Raw genomic sequence first — 17806 nt, forward strand, 5'->3', positions numbered from 1 at the left:
AACAGAGATAATGTGTCATTCCAGCAGATGGTACAACACAAATACTTGTAGTAACGCATTTTATTACTGCAAATATTGCACTGCACCACCTGTTTGAATGACAAAAGCAATGCATTTTATCACTACATGCACTACAAAATGCATTCCAACATATGGTGCATTGCAAATGTTAACACAGAGGTCTACACTGATGACTTTGATTTCAACTTAGACAGGTATCACTGTTAGTATGATATACAGTATATGCATGTATTCCTTGATAGTATTCTATTTATGTTTATTTCTTTTTTCTGACTAAATTTTTAACTATTATATAGCTGGATGATCTCAAAAGTGAAAGTGTGATGCATCATCATCATCATCATCATCATAATAACAAAGATGATGATGATAATTTGAATTGAGCAGAAATGTGCTAGGATTGATTACAAATTATTTACTCTGTGATCCTCTGAGCCATTTAGATTGACAATGTTCCAGTTACTAAAAAATGAGCATTATGTGGTGTATAAGTTATTAAACAGTGCATGCAGCAAATTTAAGGACAATTTTCACCTTGAAATGTGCATTGCAAAGCAAAAAGAAAATGATTGACACTTGCATACAGTGTGACTCTGGGGAAGTCATTGATTGCAGGTACTTCAGGTTTGGAATAAAAGATGCTATTATGGTGATTCTTCTTTGTTTCATCAAATACAGTAAGACATTTTAGGGCATTTTTTTTATAAAACACGCTAAATAAAATAAATGTGTGTGTTTAACAACTCTTTACTATGATCCTTAGTATTTAGAATAACAATTTTACAATTGAAGAATAAGCCTATGCGGTATTTCTGATGTTTTATTGCACATGCAACATGTTTAAGTGGAGTGTTTCCCCCTGTGATGTTACATAAGTTACATAAATGACCCCAGCAATGTAATTTTAAGGAGCCCATTATGACCGCAAAGGGCGTCATGGAGGAGCAGAGGTAGCGCTGCTGCTGTGCAGTAAGTAGACCAGGGTCCACATCCTGAGTGGAGTTTGCATGTTCTCTCCGTGTCCTTGTGGGTTTCCTCCCCGTGTCCAAAAGCAAACAGGTTAGGTGAATTGGTGACGCTAAATTGGCTCTTGTGTGGGTTCACCCTGCCATGGACTGGCACCCTGTCCAGGGTCTGTTCCTTGCCTATGTGCCCTGTGCTTGTTGGGATGGGCTATGGCACCTCCACGACTCTGGTCTGGATTAAGTGAGTTGGAAAATGAAATGACATTACGATTGCAGATACTTCATCTTGACTTTCTCATACACTCAGATATGAGGGATGGATGTTTGAGAAGTTAACCTCAAGACAAGGATAATATTTTTATATTATGTACATTAAATAACCATCAACAACAAATCAAATCAAATTAATAATATATTGAACAATTATTGGGCGGCACGGTGGCGCAGTGGGTAGCACTGCTGCCTCGCAGTTGGGAGACCTGGGGACCCGGGTTCGCTTCCCGCGTCCTCCCTGCGTGGAGTTTGCATGTTCTCCCCGTGCCTGCGTGGGTTTCCTCCGGTTTCCTCCCACAGTCCAAAGACATGCAGGTTAGGTGGATTGGCGATTCTAAATTGGACCTAGTGTGTGCTTGGTGTGTGGGTGTGTTTGTGTGTGTGTCCTGCGGTGGGTTGGCACCCTGCCTGGGATTGGTTCCTGCCTTGTGCCCTGTGTTGGCTAGGATTGGCTCCAGCAGACCCCCGTGACCCTGTGTTCGGATTCAGCGGGATGGATAATGGATGGATGGATGGATGAACAATTATTATAAACTGCGGTGGGCTGGCGCCCTGCCAGGGATTTGTTCCTGTATTGTGCCTTGTGTTGGCTGGGATTGACTCCAGCAGACTCCCGTGACCCCGTGTTAGGATATAGCGGGTTGAGTAATGACTGACTGACAATTATTATAAAAGTAAAGTTGAATAAATTGGACTCTGCAGCTGCATGAATAAAAGGTAAAGTACCACTTCCGGTTAGTGGAAATAGCCCAAAAGTTGATTGAAATCTACATTTTGTACCTAATACTTGTATGCAAAATTTGGTTGACCCAAGTGAAAGCGCACTCAGGTTATCGTGTTTACATACTTTGGCGGATGGCCGGGACCCATGCCCAGCTGGGACACCCTTTTGACACTGGGTCCGGGGGAGCAGCCATGGGATGCACACTATGTGGAACGCGTGGTGGCAGCCCTCCTGGGTTACATCGGGGCCACAGGTGTGGGACTTCAGGGCTCAGACCTGTTGGGCTCCGTGGCCACCACCAGGAGGAGCTGCACGGCTAAACAAGCCTCCGTGGGCTGGAATGCAGCCACACCCGGAAATGCGGTCTAATTAGGCCAATTACCACCTGGAGCACTTCTGGGTGGGCTATAAGAACAGCCTGCAGCCACTACTTGAGGCAGAAGAAGAAGAAGAAGAAGAAGAAGAAGAAGAAGAAGAAGAAGAAGAAGAAGAAGAAGAAGAAGAAGAAGAAGAAGAAGAAGAAGAAGAAGAAGAAGAAGAAGAAGAACAACAACAACAACAACAACGACGCTGCCTGGGAGGAGTGGAGGAAGAGGTGTGATTTTTGGGTGTTGTTGGTGTTTTTGTTTGTTGTGTTTTTGGGACTGTGTAAGGCCTCTGTGGGACACGGGGAAAGACGTGCCCCACGGCTGAAGACAAAAATATAATAATTGTTTATTTTTACACATGCCTCCGGTGTCAGTCTGTGTCGGGTCGACGCCTGTATAGCGCCTTTTGGCACAATACACACACACAATTCCAAAAAGAGTATTTTCAGATTCAGGGAGGTCTAAAATGTCAAGATTCATCGAATTTTGGGACGAATTCAATAGTTTCCCTATATGAGAAAGTAAAAATAACCCCAGTGATTCTTCTTTGGTTCAGCATACACGTAACACACTTTAGGATGATTGAAAGAACTGCTTACCACAAGACCCTCCGAGAGTTCTTTAGAGCAGGGGTTCTCTAAGTCAGTCCTGGGGGCCCACTGTGGCTTCAGGTTTTTGTTTCAACCAGATTCATAAATCAGTGGCAATTTTCTCTTCTCTTATTCTACATTCAGAAAAGCACATCAGCATGATTTTTAAACTGATAAGACATTTAGAACTCTCTCTATCATTGCTACAGATTTAAATACTTAACTCTCTTTTGCAGATTTCATTATATTTCGCTCTTTGTGCAGTTTGCTCCCTTCATTGTATCTTAGTAATGACAATTAAAAACAAGCAGAGCAGACACCCAGGCAAACAACACTGAACCATGAAAGGCTGCAACTACTTTAGTGTCAGACCCAGCAGACCCCTGTGACCCTGTGTTAGGATATAGTGGATTGGATAATGGATGGATGGATGGATGGATTCATTAAACAATTAGAACACCTGTAAAAGTAGGATGAAAATCAAGATGAAAATATTCCTAAAAAAATACATTATTCCAATATAAAACTGCTTAGTACATTTTTTTTAACCAAACTTAGTTTTCTAATTTTTTATTGTTCCCAAATCTGGGAAATAACAGTTCCCTTAATTATACCAGGAGGAAGAAGCGGACTGGGTCTCAAAACCGGCCCGGGCATCCCTCAATGAGTGAGGTGACGAGGTCGACCCACTCCGCCCATTATTCATTGTAATTTTCTTAAAATTGCTATGAGCCTATGATATGAACTCTATCTAAACTGTTGCCAAACTTAGTCTGTACGCTGTTGTTTAGACACCACTTAAAATTTGACATGCTTAGAAATGAAATTTAATGAAAAGTAAAAATGTAGTAACAGGGCTTACACGTTATTAGCGCACATGTCAAATATCAATGTCATGTCCAAGTGTCAGTACCTTAATAGGCTAGTAGCTGCTCATTTACAATGGAATAAATTTGAACCGAGATTATAATGAAAACCTCACATGATTAAAAATGTTCCATTAACTTAACAATAAACTATAAATGTTCCATCCTAATATGAAAAATTCCCATCCTGTGCTTTATAACTTTATTTCATTATACTAATAATCGCAGCTGAAAACCACTAATTATCGCTCACGCCGACGACCACAGAACAATAAAATGCATAATACATAATTTAAACTAATTATTAGTACCAAAGAATTTAAATACTATATATGAGATAAAATAAATTGCAATAATGTATATGCTAACCGAAATGTAGCGGTATCAAAACAGAAATCGGCAAAAAGCAGTTTTGACGAAATTTTTCGCTGCAACGTTGTGTACTGACAACTAAAAGAACTTGATGACGTAATACGGCATATTACTGTATATAGGCCTATATAAACCACAGTACCTGACAGATAACGTTTAGTAGTTTGGAAAATTCATTTTAATGTCAAACAGTAACCAGTACATAAAATGTATTTCATGAAACAGCCGGCCCATGACCAGACCAGGCTTTGCCCAAATGCCCTAATTGCCAGTCCGCTCCTGCCAGGACTCCAATTAAAAATTATAGAAGCTGGTTGACACAAAAATCTGCAGCTACAGTGGAGTCCGAGGTTGAGAACCCCTGGTTTTGAGTAACAATGTTATAATTGAATAAAAAAAACATTTATATTTTACCTCTGTTAGGATAATCTTCAACTTCAGATGCACTACATAAACTAAAGTTTAAATGAATAAAACTTTTTTGCTGAGGAATTCTAAGGCAGTCGCTATGACTGTGGGTGCTGCAGTTAAGAAAGAAAGAAAGAAAACTGAGCAAACACCTCTCGGTGAATTTCAGCAGGTTTCACGCCCCCTGTCCAGTAAATCTCGCTACGGCGCGCTGTTCAAGCAGTGGTGCAATTCCGCAACGGAGCGCTCACGTTCATCAGACCTTGGCTTCCACAAGAGACGAACCTCAAACTACCCATAAGCCACCGCGAACGGGCTGTAATGACGTCAGCTTCTGTGCGTTGCTGTTACCGCGTAACTTTCAAATTGCCTTGATGTTCTGAAGTTTCGCTCGTACTTCGGATCTTGTAACTGACAAAGCGTTTAGGATACGAATTTGTGTCTTAGTCAAGTTGTAGGAATAAGTATGAAGTATACCACTTGTGCTCATTTTTTATCTTGTTTTCTGTTGCTTTGATGATTACACCTTATGAAAAAGAACTAAGAATTCTGGAAAAGGGACTTGTGGGTAGACGAGACAAAGATGAACCTGATCAGAGTGATGGCGAGAGCAAAGTGTGGAGACGAGAAGGAAATGCCCGAGATCTGTTAAACATGGCGGTGCTGGGGGTGTTATGGCTTGGGCATGAATGGCTGCCACAGGTCCTGGCACACTTCTCTTCAGGCCCGGTCTTAGGTATTATGGGACCCTAGGCGAAAGGGGGGTCCAGGGGGCCCCTGGAAGCTCTGTGAAATGCGTGAAAATTAGACCAAGGAGTCGATCCGGGGCCCCCCGGACGCCAGGGCCCTAGGCGGTCACCTACTTCGCCTATGCCTAAGGCCGGGCCTGATTGGGACAAATAATGCTGTAGTACAGTATATTTAAGTATATATGACAATTGCTCACTCGGACAATTTGTTTTGGGGGCCCCCAAGAAGGCGGGGGCCCTAAGCTATAGCTTGTGTAGCTTATACGTAAATCCTGCACTGCTTCTCTTCATTGATGATGGAACTGCTGAGGCAGTGGCACAATGAATTCTGAGATGTGTAGAAACATCTGATCTGCTCAAGTTCAGTAAATGACTCCAAACTCAGAGGACGGCACTTCATCCTGCAACAAGATAATGATTTACACACAAAGCTAAAAAATGGAAAATTCTGGAATGGCCAAGCCAGTCACTTGATTTAAATCCAATTGAGCAAGCCTTCCATATGCTGAAGAGAAAACTCAAGGGGACAAGCCTAGACCAACCTCCAACCCCCAATAACAAGCAGGAGCTGAAAATGGCTGCATTGGAGGCTTGGCAGAGCAGCACCAGAGAAGACCCTCAGCACCTGCTGATGTCTATGAATGGCCGACTTCAAGGAGTCATCACATGCCACAGGTCCTGGCACACTTCTCTTCACCGATGACAGAACTGCAGGCAGCAGTGGCACAGTGCATTCTGAGGTGTGTAGATAGATAGATAGATAGATAGATAGATAGATAGATAGATAGATAGATAGATAGATAGATAGACAGACAGACAGACAGACAGACAGACAGACAGACAGACAGACAGACAGACAGACAGACAGACAGATAGATAGATAGATAGATAGATAGATAGATAGATAGATAGATAGATAGATAGATACTTTATTAATCCCAATGGGAAAAAATTCTCAGCAGCAGCATACTGATACAATAAATAATATTAAATTAAAGAATGATAATAATGCAGGTGAAAAACAGACAATAACTTTGTATAATGTTAAATGTTAACGTTTACCCCCCCCGGGTGGAATTGAAGAGTCGCATAGTTTGGGGGAGGAACGATCTCCTCAATCTGTCAGTTTAGCAGGACGGTGACAGCAGTCTGTCGCTGAAGCTGCTCCTCAGTCTGGAGATGATCCTGTTTAGTGGATGCAGTGGATTCTCCATGACTGACAGGAGTCTGCTCAGCGCCTGTCGCTCTGCCATGGATGTCAAACTATCCAGCTCCGTGCCTACAATAGAGCCTGCCTTCCTCACCAGTTTGTCCAGGCGTGAGGCGTCCTTCTTCTTAATGCTGCCTCCCCAGCACACCACCGTGTAGAAGAGGGCGCTCGCCACAACCGTCTGATAGAACATCTGCAGCATCTTATTGCAGATGTTGAAGGACACCAGCCTTCTAAGGAAGTAGAAACATCTCATCTGCTCAGGTTCCAGTAAAGGCCTTCAAACTCACTGGACGGCACTTCGTCCTACAAAAAGATGATGAGCCAAACATACTGCTGAGGCAACTCAGGAGCTTTTTAAAGCTAAAAAATGAAAAATTCTTGAATGACCACGACGGTCACCTGATTTAAATCCAGTTGAGCAAGATTTCAATTTGGCAGACAAGAAAACTTCCATCAGGAGCTGAAGATGGCTTGGCAGAGCATCACCAGAGAAGACCCTCAGCACCCGCTGATATCTATGAATCGCAGACTTCAAACAGTCATTGCGCATGAGGGATATGCGACAAAGAACTAAATATGACAATGGCTTTAATAAACTGCTGTGTGCCAAACATTAGGGTGCCCTGAAGTGGGGGAACTGTGTAGAAAAAGACAGGGCCATCTTAACGTATGGGCACAATGGGCACTGGCCGGGGGCACCCAGGAGCATAGGGGCCCACAGTGTTTCTGATGCCTATGTATATTTCTATTTTGCTATCAAAACAGGGGCCCCAGTGCACTACTTTGCCCGGGGTCCTATGATGCTCCAATCTTGGAGTCAATGGAGACTCTGATGGGGGCTCTCGAGAGACTAAGCGAGGAGTCTGAGTGTCTGGGCTTGTGAGGGTCCTGATAAAAACCAACAGCCAGGCCTTTAATGACCTCTTGGGCACAGCCATCAGCAGTGTGTCTGTCTTCGGAGAGAGTGTCGACCTCATCGAGAGGTTCACCTACCTTGGCAGTGACATTCATGTCTCTGGTGACTCTTCCTATGAAGTCAGTAGACGTATTGGGAGAGCCTGGGGGGGGTCATGAGGTCGCTGGAGAGGGGTGTGTGGTGCTCCCGGTATCGCTGAAAAAGGACAAAGGTCCAAGTCTTTAGAGTCCTGGTGCTTCCTGTTTGTGAGACATGGACGCTATCCGGTGACCTGAGATGAAGAGTGGACTCCTTTGGTGTCTCTTCAGAGAATCCTTGGGTGCTGCTGGTGTGACTTTGTGTTGCTCACGGGGTCCAGAATGAGGCACATGACCTGCTTTGTGAGGGAGCGTCAGTTACGGCACTACAACCATGTAGCGCGATTACCTTAGGGTGATCTGGCTAACAGGACCCTCATTGTTGAGGACCCCAGTGACTGGACCAGGCCAAAGGGACACCCATGTAACACCTGGCTGAGGCAGATAGAGGGTCATTTCCAGAGGATGGGTCTCTGCTTTTGGGGGTGCCAACCAGGATCCTGAGATGTTTCGTCATGTGGTGGGTGCGGCAATCGCGCTGTACCAGTGCCTGCTCCCCAACCTGACCTGACTTATCAAAACAGGGGCCCCAGTGCACTGCATAGGGGTCCTATGATGCTGTTAAGACGGCCCTGGAAAATGTGTTGTGTGACTGAAATGTCTGCAAAGCCCCTTCAATGAAAGTCTGCAGTGTGCACTTTAATCACACTGTCTGAATTGTTTGATTTGTCATTTTAAACTGAGGGACAGAGGGGGCGGTCAAGGAAAAAATGTTTCTTTGTGTCCCAAACACTTGCTTTGTAAGTCACCTTGGATAAAGGCAGTCAGTCAGTCATTTTCCAATCCGCTATATCCTAACACAGGATCACGGGGGTCTGCTGGAGCCAATCCCAGCCAACACAGGGCACAAGGCAGGAACCAATCCCAGGCAGGGCGCCAGCCCGCCGCAGTGTTTGCTAAATCATTTTGTTATATCCATCCATCCATCCATTTTCCAACCCGCTGACTCCAAACACAGGGTCATGGGGGTCTGCTGGAGCCAATCCCACCCAACACAGGGCACAAGGCAAGAACAAATCCCGAGCAGGGCGCCAGCCCACAGTAGTGTTTGCTAAATCATTTTGTTATATCCATCCATTCATTTTCCAACCCGCTGAATCCGAACACAGGGTCACAGGGGTCTGCTGGAGCCAATCCCAGCGAACACAGGGCACAAGGCAGGAACCAATCCCGAGCAGGGCGCCAGCCCACCGTAGTGTTTGCTAAATCATTTTGTTATATCCATCCATCCATCTATTTTCCAACCCGCTGAATCCGAACACAGGGTCACAGGGGTCTGCTGGAGCCAATCCCAGCCAACACAGGGCACAAGGCAGGAACCAATCCCGGGCAGGGTGCCAGCCCGCCGCAGTGTCTGCTATATCATTTTGCTATATCCTGTTCTGTTAATCCCTGTTTGCTATCCTTTTATGTAATTTTAACTATTTTTGCTTATGGTTTGCACTGTGTGTCAAGGCTATGAAAGGCAGGTTACAAAATGAAAGGCATTGTCATTATTATCACCACCCTCCTCTCAGTGCACTGAGGCACACTGGTTTACTCGCCAGAGGTCAACCAGACCTCTCAGGCTTTGAATTCAGCTCGTTGTTCACCTGAGGACTTGTCAAAGAATTCAATCTTCTTTTCATGCTGACCTTAATTAGGAGTTTATATTGGAATAATGTATTTTTTTAGGAATATTTTCATCTTGATTTTCATTCTACTTTTCCAGGTGTTCTAATTGTTTAATGAATCCATCCATCCATTATCCAACCCACTATATCCTAACTACAGGGTCACGGGGGTCTGCTGGAGCCAATTCCAGCCAACACAGGGTGCAAGGCAGGAACAAAGTCCGGGCAGGGTGCCAGCCCACCACAGGACACACACACACAAACACACACCAGGGACAATTTAGGATGGCCAATGCACCTAATGCATGTCTTTGGACTGTAGGAGGAAACCCACATAGATACGGGGAGAACATGCAAACTCCACGCAGGGAGGACCCAGTCTCCTTACTGCAAGACAGCAGCGATATCACTGCACCACTGTGCCGCCATGGATAAAATAAAATAAATTCATAAATAATACTCTCAATGGGATAAGCCTTCAGTCAGAGCTATTTTCTAGTGTGTCTTGTGCCCTCTCATTTCTGGGGTGGGCTCCAGCTAAGCCCACAACTCTGCCTTGGCCTGGATAAGTGAGTTAGGGTGAATGTTGTGAAGGCTTTTTGATGAGGGTGTGAGTCTCCAAACCTTTTAGAAAATAAAAATCCAATATACCAGTCTGCCCGCACCCCTCAAAGATCATGCGAAAAGACCATTTTTTCCCGTCGGGGATTAACAAAGTACAGTGCATCCAGAAAGTATTCACAGCGCATCACTTTTTCCACATTTTGTTATGTTACAGCCTTATTCCAAAATGGATTAAATTCATTTTTTTCCTCAGAATTCTACACACAACACCCCATAATGACAACATGAAAAAAATTTACTTGAGGTTTTTGCAAATTTATTAAAAATAAAAACATTGAGAAAGCACATGTACATAAGTATTCACAGCCTTTACCATGAAGCTCAAAATTGAGCTCAGGTCCATCCTGTTTCCCCTGATCATCCTTGAGATGTTTCTGCAGCTTCATTGGAGTCCACCTGTGGTAAATTCAGTTGACTGGACATGATTTGGAAAGGCACACACCTGTCTATATAAGGTCCCACAGTTGACAGTTCATGTCAGAGCACAAACCAAGCATGAAGTCAAAGGAATTGTCTGTAGACCTCCGAGACAGGATTGTCTCGAGGCACAAATCTGGGGAAGGTTACAGAAAAATTTCTGCTGCTTTGAAGGTCCCAATGAGCACAGTGGCCTCCATCATCCATAAGTGGAAGAAGTTTGAAACCACCAGGACTCTTCCTAGAGCTGAGAGATCGGGGGAGAAGGGCCTTAGTCAGGGATGTGACCAAGAACCCGATGGTCACTCTGTCAGAGCTCCAGAGGTCCTCTGTGGAGAGAGGAGAACCTTCCAGAAGGACAACCATCTCTGCAGCAATCCACCAATCAGGCCTGTATGGTAGTGTGGCCAGACGGAAGCCACTCCTTAGTAAAAGGCACATGGCAACCTACCTGGAGTTTGCCAAAAGGCACCTGAAGGACTCTCAGACCATGAGAAAGTAAATTCTCTGGTCTGATGAGACAAAGATTGAACTATTTGGTGTAAATGCCAGGCGTCACGTTTGGAGAAAACCAGGCACCGCTCATCACCAGGCTAATACCATCCCTACAGTGAAGCATGGTGGTGGCAGCATCATGCTGTGGGGATGCTTTTCAGCGGCAGGAACTGGGAGACAAGTCAGGATAAAGGGAAAGATGACTGCAGCAATGTACAGAGACATCCTGGATGAAAACCTGCTCCAGAGCGCTCTTGACCTCAGACTGGGGCGACAGTTCATCTTTCAGCAGGACAACGACCCTAAGCACACAGCCAAGATATCAAAGGAGTGGCTTCAGGACAACTCTGTGAATGTCCTTGAGTGGCCCAGCCGGAGCCCAGACTTGAATCCGATTGAACATCCCTGGAGAGATCTTAAAATGGCTGTGCACCGACGCTTCCCATCCAACCTGATGGAGCTTGAGAGGTGCTGCAAAGAGGAATGGGCGAAACTGGCCAAGGATAGGTGTGCCAAGCTTGTGGCATCATATTCAACAAGACTTGAGGCTGGAATTGCTGCCAAAGGTGCATCGACAAAGTATTGAGCAAAGGCTGTGAATACTTATGGACATGGGATTTCTCATTTTTTTTTATTTTTAATAAATTTGCAAAAATCTCAAGTAAACTTTTTTCATGCTGTCATTATGGGGTGTTGTGTGTAGAATTCTGAGGAAAAAAATGAATTTAATCAATTTTGGAATAAGGCTGTGACATAACAAAATGTGGAAAAAGTGATGCGCTGTGAATACTTTCTGGATGCACTGTGTATCAAATCAGTAAGGGTGGCACAGTGGGTGGCGCTGCTGCCTGGCAGTTAGGACACCTGAGGTTTACTTACCGGGTCCTCCCTGCGTGAAGTTTGCATGTTCTCCCCGTGTCTGTGTGGGTTTCCTCCCACAGTCCAAAGATATGCAGGTTAGGTGCTTTGGCGATTCTAAATTGTCCCTAGTGTGTGTGCCCTGCAGTGGGCTGGCACCCTGCCCAGGGTTTGTTTCCTGCCTTGCGCCCTCTGTTGGCTGGGATTGGCTCCAGCAGACCCCCGTGACCCTGCAGTTAGGATATAGCGGGTTGGATAATGGATCGATGGATCAAATCAGTAATTCTTTGTTGTGCCACCATTCACGTGCGGCACCACAAAGTATTCTACATAATAACATACCGAACGAGAGCCATAGGCTTCAACAAGAGAGCCACTTTAATTGTTTGCTCGGTTTTATTTCTTTTTAAAAAGACAAACTCAGAGGCTACTCAAACCCACTTTTGCCGCGCACGATGCCCTCTGCCAGCCAGCCTGAAAATGAGCGCTGGGTAGTTTCCTAAACGGAAGTCGAGACCATAATTGGCAGGTAAGACTAAATATCCCATATTGGCTGCAGAAGAAAAAAAACGAGACGGTTCTTGGCAGCGCTTAAATGTTTAATTTAATACACGTGGGCGCATCACTGCTTTAGAGGTGAAAGGAGCCGGCTTACATATCCTCTTTTCTTTTCTTTTTCTTTTTTTTTTCTTTGTAGGTTTTTTAAAGCCGCCCACAAGAAAAAAAACAAAAAACAAAAAGCCGAGTGCCGCGCGTTTCCTGGATGGTGCAAACTTGAGAGTTTGACAGGCTGTCAGTAGAAACTCAAGAGAATAATTATTACGATCGTAAAGATTTTGATCTGGACTTTAATGATACTGGGACTGTGAAATCCCATTAATACAATCTTTATTGAAGCCTGCAAATTTCTGCAACTATATCATAAATCTTGTTGGAAGAGAATTTCCATTCGGCACTCAGGTCTGACATTCCGGGAGTCAATCATTACAGAAAGCAGCTGGTAATTTATTGAGCTGGAAAGAGAACGTCAGGGGGAGATTGAGAATTAGGTTCCAATTTCCCCCCAAGAAATTTGGGATTGTGAGTTTTTGGTGCATGGTGTGAGCGCTGAAAACACAGATCCCCGGTCCATGTTGAGCTTACCTGAAAATTTTAAACGAATTTAATCACAAGGCATTTGCGTGTTTTAACAATTATAGAGGCCAACAGAGTACGGATAACAGTAAACTGGGGACGATTCTCACCTCCCAGTGGTCAGCTTCTGTCACTGTGGACGTGTCAAGAACGATACTCTTCATCAAGGTAAAGGTTCTGCCCCAACTTATGGGCCAAATAAAAGGTTAAATGAACACTTAGTTTAAATTTGCTGAGGAGTGCCTGCATGTAGTGCATCAAACAGAACTCGATATTGGCGTGTAAAAACGTGTCCTTAAAAATGACACTGAAAAAAAAAATATTTGGAAGTAAAATATATTGGATCGATTCTCAGTAATATCAGCCACAAAAAAACACAAAACAAGTACAGTAAGAGAAGTGGAAATATATATTTCAAAAATACTAAAGAGTATTAGGGTTAATTTCGAATGTAAATTACGGGCTAATGGCAATAATTCATATATGTCATAACGTCTGCCGCTGAGGCCTATAATTACACTTTCCTATATCATATCGGCCGTTTCTGATACCAGTAAGTCATCACTACTGCACCCAATACTGATAATTGATCATTTATGTGTAATATGTGCCATTTATAATACTAGTATTAAATTCTTCATGCATTCATTCTTCTGCCATTTCTAATTACGACAGTCGACCTCTCCAGTACCGTAACAACGATTTTTGATACCAAATATCGAACCTTTCTGAGTCGTCTCTACTGCCTCCAATACTGTGAATTGATCATTCCCTTGTCACAGACATATTTTTGGATACAATAATCAGTCCAGCATAAGTTTGTGGAAACTTTCCTAGCCCTTGGAGACACTTGTAAGACCACTGCACCTTTATAATCCACTCAAAACTAATTCACCACCTCCTTCCCCTTGCGCTTCAATGTCATTTTGCGAATTTGACAAATTCAAAGAATTTCCACAATTTCACCAAACTCACAGCGAAGAGAATTCCACAAGATTCGCTCCTCACTATTCCTGAATGACATCTATGAATCCTGAAACTGCCGTCATTTTTAGAGGTCTGCAGTCAAATACAATCCATTTTGCAATGAATATCGGCATTTAATGCTGCAGATCATTCATGGGCATAAACTGAGTTGTACATTCATGTACTGCAGTCTGCAGATTTTTCTGACTATTGGTTTTGTATCAGAGGAGACCAGTTCATCAAAGCAGAAACTTAACTACAGCAGATTTTTGACATATTTCTCATTAAAATCGTGTGGTATCTTTTGGCCGGGGGGAGGAGGGGGGGAGTTTGGGGGTCTTCAAGCATTTTGTCTTGGTTTAGTAATTCAAAGAACTGAAATATTATGAAGTTCCACCAATTTCTTGAAACCTGTGACAGACAACCTCACATTCAAAGTGCAAACGACAGGCTCTGATTATTTATAGCTTGACTGTCTGTGTTATAGATAGATAGATAGATAGATAGATAGATAGATAGATAGATAGATAGATAGATAGATAGATAGATAGATAGATAGATAGATAGATAGATAGATAGATAGATAGATAGATAGATAGATAGTGTGAGACTCGCCCGGACACCACTAGACTGAGACCACATCTTTATATAAAAAACACACATTTATTAAGCACACAAATCAAGTCCCACACAGTACACAGTGCCCCTCATCACCAATCACCCCTCTTCCGGGCTTTTATCAATGTCCATGGCTGCCTTTCTTCTCCTCACAGGAGCTTTGTCCTGCTCCCACTCCTGACTCCAGCTCCCAGATTGTAGGAAGGCGGCCCCTTTTATTTCTACCCAGATGTGCTCCAGGTGCCTTGTGACGTTCTTCTGGTAGCACTTCCTGGTGTGGCAGAAGTGCTGCCCTTTGAACCGGAAGCACTCCGGGCGTCCCTGGAAGGATCTTCCTACATCTTCCTGGGTGTGGCGGAAGTAAATGTTTCCCGGGATCTATGGGGCTTGAGGCGCCCCCTGGCAGTGGCCATGGGTCCCAATGGGTTGGAACCTCCTTGCTCCTCTCCTGTGGTCCTCTCCTGATCTAGGGCGGTTGCCCCCTCATGGCCCAGAGGACATATATGCCACCTCCCGGTCCTTCCAGGCGTCCTGGCTGGGTAAGGACCCCAGCTTCCTGTGACACTAGATAGATAGATAGATAGATATAAAAGGCACTATATACTAGATAGATAGATAGATAAAGACACTATATGCTAGATAGATAGATATGAAAGGCACTATATTATAGATAGATAGATAGATAGATAGATAGATAGATAGATAGATAGATAGATAGATAGATAGATAGATAGATAGATAGATAGATAGATAGATATGAAAGGCACTATATTATAGATAGATAGACAGATAGATAGATATGAAAGGCTCTATATTATAGATAGATAGATAGATAGATAGATAGATAGATAGATAGATAGATAGATAGATAGATAGATAGATAGATAGATAGATAGATAGATATGAAAGGCTCTATATTATAGATAGATAGATAGATAGATAGATAGATAGATAGATAGATAGATAGATAGATAGATAGATAGATAGATAGATAGATAGATATGAAAGGCACTATATAATAGATAGATAGATAAATAGAGACACTATATGCTAGATAGATAATTAGATAGATATGAAAGGCACTATATTATAGATAGATAGATAGATAGATAGATAGATAGATAGATAGATAGATAGATAGATAGATAGATAGATAGATAGATAGATAGATATGAAAGGCACCATATAATTGATAGATAGATATGAAAGGCACCATATAATTGATAGATAGATAGATAGATAGATAGATAGATAGATAGATAGATAGATAGATAGATATGAAAGGCACTATATTATAGATAGATAGATAGATATGAAAGGCACTATATAATAGATAGATAGATAAATAGAGACACTATATGCTAGATAGATAGAAAATTAGATAGATATGAAAGGCACTATATTATAGATAGATAGATAGATAGATAGATAGATAGATAGATAGATAGATAGATAGATAGATAGATAGATAGATATGAAAGGCGCTATATTATAGATAGATAGATATGAAAGGCACTATATTATAGATAGATAGACAGATAGATAGATATGAAAGGCTCTATATTATAGATAGATAGATAGATAGATAGATAGATAGATAGATAGATAGATAGATAGATAGATAGATATGAAAGGCACTATATAATAGATAGATAAATAAATAGAGACACTATATGCTAGATAGATAGATAATTAGATAGATATGAAAGGCACTATATTATAGATAGATAGATAGATACAGTGGTGTGAAAAACTATTTGCCCCCTTCCTGATTTCTTATTCTTTTGCATGTTTGTCACACAAAATGTTTCTGATCATCAAACACATTTAACCATTAGTCAAATATAACACAAGTAAACACAAAATGCAGTTTGTAAATGGTGGTTTTTATTATTTAGGGAGAAAAAAAAATCCAAACCTACATGGCCCTGTGTGAAAAAGTAATTGCCCCCTGAACCTAATAACTGGTTGGGCCACCCTTTGCAGCAATAACTGCAATCAAGCGTTTGCGATAACTTGCAGTGAGTCTTTTACAGCGCTCTGGAGGAATTTTGGCCCACTCATCTTTGCAAAATTGTTGTAATTCAGCTTTATTTGAGGGTTTTCTAGCATGAACCGCCTTTTTAAGGTCATGCCATAGCATCTCAATTGGATTCAGGTCAGGACTTTGACTAGGCCACTCCAAAGTCTTCATTTTGTTTTTCTTCAGCCATTTAGAGGTGGATTTGCTGATGTGTTTTGGGTCATTGTCCTGTTGCAGCACCCAAGATCGCTTCAGCTTGAGTTGACGAACAGATGGCCGGACATTCTCCTTCAGGATTTTTTGGTAGACAGTAGAATTCATGGTTTCATCTATCACAGCAAGCCTTCCAGGTCCTGAAGCAGCAAAACAATCCCAGACCATCACACTACCACCACCATATTTTACTGTTGGTATGATGTTCTTTTTCTGAAATGCTGTGTTCCTTTTACGCCAGATGTAACGGGCCATTTGCCTTCCAAAAAGTTCAACTTTTGTCTCATCAGTCCACAAGGTATTTTCCCAAAAGTCTTGGCAATCATTGAGATGTTTCTTAGCAAAATTGAGACGAACCCTAATGTTCTTTTTGCTTAACAGTGGTTTGCGTCTTGGAAATCTGCCATGCAGGGCCGTTTTTGCCCAGTCTCTTTCTTATGGTGGAGTCGTGAACACTGACCTTAATTGAGGCAAGTGAGGCCTGCAGTTCTTTAGACGTTGTCCTGGGGTCTTTTGTGACCTCTCGGATGAGTCGTCTCTGCGCTCTTGGGGTAATTTTGGTTGGCCGGCCACTCCTGGGAAGGTTCACCACTGTTCCATGTTTTTGCCATTTGTGGATAATGGCTCTCACTGTGGTTCGCTGGAGTCCCAAAGCTTTAGAAATGGCTTTATAACCTTTACCAGACTGATAGATCTCAATTACTTCTGTTCTCATTTGTTCCTGAATTTCTTTGGATCTTGGCATGATGTCTAGCTTTTGAGGTGCTTTTGGTCTACTTCTCTGTGTCAGGCAGCTCCTATTTAAGTGATTTCTTGATTGAAAACAGGTGTGGCAGTAATCAGGCCTGGGGGTGGCTACGGAAATTGAACTCAGGTGTGATACACCACAGTTAGGTTATTTTTTAACAAGGGGGCAATTACTTTTTCACACAGGGCCATGTAGGTTTGGATTTTTTTTCTCCCTAAATAATAAACACCATCATTTAAAAACTGCATTTTGTGTTTACTTGTGTTATATTTGACTAATGGTTAAATGTGTTTGATGATCAGAAACATTTTGTGTGACAAACATGCAAAAGAATAAGAAATCAGGAAGGGGGCAAATAGTTTTTCACACCACTGTAGATAGATAGATAGATAGATAGATAGATAGATAGATAGATAGATAGATAGATAGATAGATAGATAGATAGATAGATAGATAGATAGATAGATAGATAGATAGATAGATAGATAGATATCA

This window comes from Erpetoichthys calabaricus, chromosome 9 (assembly GCF_900747795.2).
Source record: "Erpetoichthys calabaricus chromosome 9, fErpCal1.3, whole genome shotgun sequence".
In the NCBI taxonomy this organism is placed as follows: Eukaryota; Metazoa; Chordata; class Cladistia; order Polypteriformes; family Polypteridae; genus Erpetoichthys; species Erpetoichthys calabaricus.